Here is a 4,268-nt window from a genome sequence, read left to right on the forward strand (position 1 = left end):
GCTTATTCCAGAGAGAGGATGGAGATAGGACCCGTTGGAGGGTTGTATCAGGGAAGGAGATAAGGATGTGACTGAAAGGAGGGGTTGAATTACAAGTATTGAGAGGAGAGCCTGTGGAGAGGAAGTAATCCAGGAATACTAGATAAGGCATGGAGCATTAAGAGAACTGAAGGCCTAAGGTCAGAAGTTTAGATCTTGCACTGGCAGCACACAGGGGCACAGCAGCTGGACTGGCAGCAGGGCTTGCAGCAGCTGGACTGGCAGCAGCTGGACTGGCAGCAGCAGGGCTTGCAGCAGCTGGACTGGCAGCAGCAGGGCTTGCAGCAGCTGGACTGACAGCAGCAGGGCTTGCAGCAGCTGGACTGACAGCAGCAGGGCTTGCAGCAGCTGGACTGGCAGCAGCAGGGCTTGCAGCAGCTGGACTGACAGCAGCAGGGCTTGCAGCAGCTCGACTGACAGCAGCCTCCCTTGCAGCCCCCACAGGAGCCACAGCTTCCCTTGCAACCCCCACAGGAGCCACAGCCCCCACAGGAGCCACAACCTCCCTTGCAACCCCCACAGGAGCCACAACCTCCCTTGCAGCCACCACAGGAACCACAGCCTCCCTTGCAGCCACCACAGGAGCCACAGCCTCCCTTGCAGCCACCACAGGAGCCACAGCCTCCCTTGCAGCCACCACAGGAGCCACAGCCTCCCTTGCTGCCCCCACAGCTGGAGCAGGAACAGACAGGCACACAGCAGCACACAGGCTTGCAGCAGCAGGAGCCACAGCCCCCACAGCTGGAGCCACAGCCCCCACAGCAGGAGCCACAGCCCCCACAGCTGGAGCCACAGCCTCCTGAGCAGCCACAGCAGGTCATGGTTCTGGTGTTTGGTTGAGGATGGAGTATGTCAGAGGAGAAGGTGGAGAGGAAGGTGTGCAGATGTGGAGCCTCCTGAGCCTGGGGCTTTTATATCCCTGTTCAGGGTCAGGTGCAAGTCTGTCTGCAGTCACTTCCTTGTGACTATTTCTGTGGTCCTCCATATTTTCATGTTTTCCCCTTGGAATGGCTTCCTGCTGGCTCAGCTGAGTTTCCCTCTCTTTGTTTATTTGTTTGTTTGTTTTATATTGCTGTTCCTGTTTTTTTTCTTTTTTTGTCCCCTCCTCCCTGTTGGAGCCTGGGCCCCAGGTAGTTAGGGATGTCCCCAAGAGGTCATCTACTGTCACTGTTGACTTTGTGACCCATAAGAACACCCTTTAGATCACATGTACATACTTTCACTGTTGACTGTTCCCTGGCGACATTTATTTTATATTCTAATTTTCAAGTCCCCCATGGTGTTTTACTGGAAACACTAAAGAAGAAAGCAAATGAGTCATTGCCTTGGTCCTAGGGGTGCTACTTGGTTGCTCTCTGTAAGCATGGCATACACAGGTTGAGTAGATATTCCTGGGCCTATTCTGCCTCAGGTTCTTCATGCCTCTGTCAGCCTCTTGGGGTGGCCTTTCCAGTAGTCTCCTGTGAGTGCAAACTCACTCCATTCTCACACCTACAATGTGAGTGTGCACACTCAGTCACTAGCATTTTCTCACTTCTCCGCTGCTCTGTGCCCACTCCTCTGGGGCTGCTGCCAGTCAGAGTCTGCCTCTGTGCTCGACTGGGTTTTATGAGGCCGAGGTCCTTTCTGCTGAAAACTGACTGTGTCTCCAAATTCGGGTGCTGGAAACTACTCCAGTGCAGTCGTGCTGAGACGGTCCCCCCCCGGGGGGGGGGTTTGGATCCTTGTTGCTGTGAAGAGGGCTAGCAGGAATGGTGCTGGAGTGTCTGCCTTCCTATCGTGAGAAGAAACAGCCAAAGGGGCCCCTCCTGATGTGGGTGGCTTTCTTTTTACTTTGTAAAAGTAATAAAAAGTTGTTGGTGGGTTTTTTTTTTTTTGTTCTGGTTTTTTTTTTTTTTTTTTTTGTGGACAATGTCATCCATGTATATAATGCTTTTACTCCCTCCCATTCTCTCTGGAATTCTTCATCCCAACATGTCTCTGCATTTCCTTATAGTTATTTATTTTCGTGTGTGTGTGTGTGTTTGTGTGTGTGTGTGTGTGTCTATGTGTGTGTGCCTATGTGTATATCTGTGTGTGTCTACGTGTGTGCCTATGTGTATGTGTGTATATGTGTATATGTGTATGTATGTGTGTGTATGTGTATATGTGTGTGTGCCTATGTGTCTATGTGTGTGTGCCTAGTGTGTATGTGTGTGTATATGTCTGTATCTATGTGTGTGTCTGTGTGTGCCTGTGGGTATGTGTATATGTGTGTGTGTGCGCCTATTGTAAGTATGTGTCTGTGTGTATGTGTATATGTGTCTATATGTGTGTGTATGTGTGTGTATGTGTGCCTATGTGTATATCTGTGTGTGTCTACATGTGTGCCTATGTGTATGTGTGTATATGTGTATATGTGTATGTATGTGTGTGTATGTGTATATGTGTGTGTGCCTATGTGTCTATGTGTGTGTGCCTATGTGTGTATGTATGTGTATATGTGTGTATCTATGTGTGTGCCTATGTGTATGTGTGTATATGTGTATATGTGTATGTATGTGTGTGTATGTGTATATGTGTGTGTGCCTATGTGTCTATGTGTGTGTGCCTATGTGTGTATGTATGTGTATATGTGTGTATCTATGTGTGTGCTGTGTGTGCCTGTGGGTATGTGTATATGTGTGTGTGTGTGCCTATTGTATGTATGTGTCTGTGTATATGTGTATATGTGTCTATGTGTGTGTGTATGTGTGTATATGTGTGTCTGTGTGTGTCTCTCTCTCTCTCTCTCTCTCTGTGTGTGTGTGTGTGTGTGTGTGTGTGTGTGTGTGTGTGTGTAGGTTAGTGGATGTCTAGTAAGAGTTATCTCCTTCCCCTATGTAGATACTGGGGATTGATTTCAGGTTGTCACGCTTGGTAGCAAGTGCTTTTACTCCTTAAGCCGTGTCACTGGCCCTTATTTATTTATTTGTAATAATCCATGAGCTTTAAATAGGTTTACTTGCATGAATGTGAGTATGAATTTGTTTACCGAATCATGGACAACTCACCAGAGGTTCTATATTCCTGCAGAAAAATGACATTCCATCTCCGTCAGCCTTCAAGCTGCACTGCAGCTATAGGGGGAAACCCCATGTGCCCGTCCCCTATTTGCGTTGGAATGCTGACAGATTCTATATTGTGTGAATCTTTGTCATCCTCTGTTGCAGTAAAAATTTAAAAAGGACCGTTTTCTATCAGTTTCTGTGAGCCGGATCCACTCATTCTGGTTGCTTCTCTGCCACATGGTCCGCAAGCTGCCCTCTCCCGGCTGTCTTCCTCTCTCCTATGACCCCCTAGTTCTGCACATTCTCACTCCTCGAGGGCAACAGAACCAGAACCACACGCTCCAACTGTCTCTCAGCCCGGTAAAATCAAAGTTCCAGAAACTTGTAATTTCGCAATTAGATTTACATGTTAAATTCTCAATCCATAATTCATCCACACAATAAATTCAGTCAATTGATAAAGATATAAACCACCCACCTAGACGAGATAAAATTGATGTAGTTCACCTAAATCTGAGCCATCCTACTCCATAGACTCCATCTTGATCTCCTCCCTTCCTCCTCTCTCCCCCCTTATAAAACCCTTGTCCCTGCCCCACTCTCTACTGTATCGCCCCAATCATGTATCGCCTTGATATCAACCTACAGTCCTGTCAGGAGGAATAAGTTCCACAAGGCTTGGTTCTGGCTGGGAATGCTGGAAATGTTAACTCCCAGAAAAGAAGTGAGGAGGTTTGGGTGGCTTGCACTGGGCAGGTAGCTGAGGTCCTGAGTCTCTCCTCTGTTACCATGTTATAGGGCAGCAGCAGCACAAGCCGCAGGGCTGGCAGCGGCAGCATAAACCTAGCCAGCCAGCCAGGTCCAAGATCCAGCAACGGATGCTTCCGGGAGAGAGAACTCTTTGTCAAGTGTTATAACTCAGTAAAAACGGCCACTCTCAAACGAACCTCAGTGAAATAGCTTGTGTGCTTTATTCCTTGTGAACAGGGACTGTACAAACATTGGAGAGTGGGGTGAGATTCAGGGGTGGGTGTTTTCTATTGGCTCAGTTTGAGAAGTTAGTGAGGCTCTATTTGCATGGGGAAGGACTCTAGGCGTTTCCTTAGTCGTGACTGATTGCCCATGATCCTCTCAGGGGTGTGTCATGGTTACATGTCCAGAAGGCAGTTCCAGAGCTGGTAGAGAAATGGGTAGGGAGTA

The sequence above is a fragment of the Rattus norvegicus genome, chromosome 1 (genome assembly GCF_036323735.1).
Source record: "Rattus norvegicus strain BN/NHsdMcwi chromosome 1, GRCr8, whole genome shotgun sequence".
In the NCBI taxonomy this organism is placed as follows: Eukaryota; Metazoa; Chordata; class Mammalia; order Rodentia; family Muridae; genus Rattus; species Rattus norvegicus.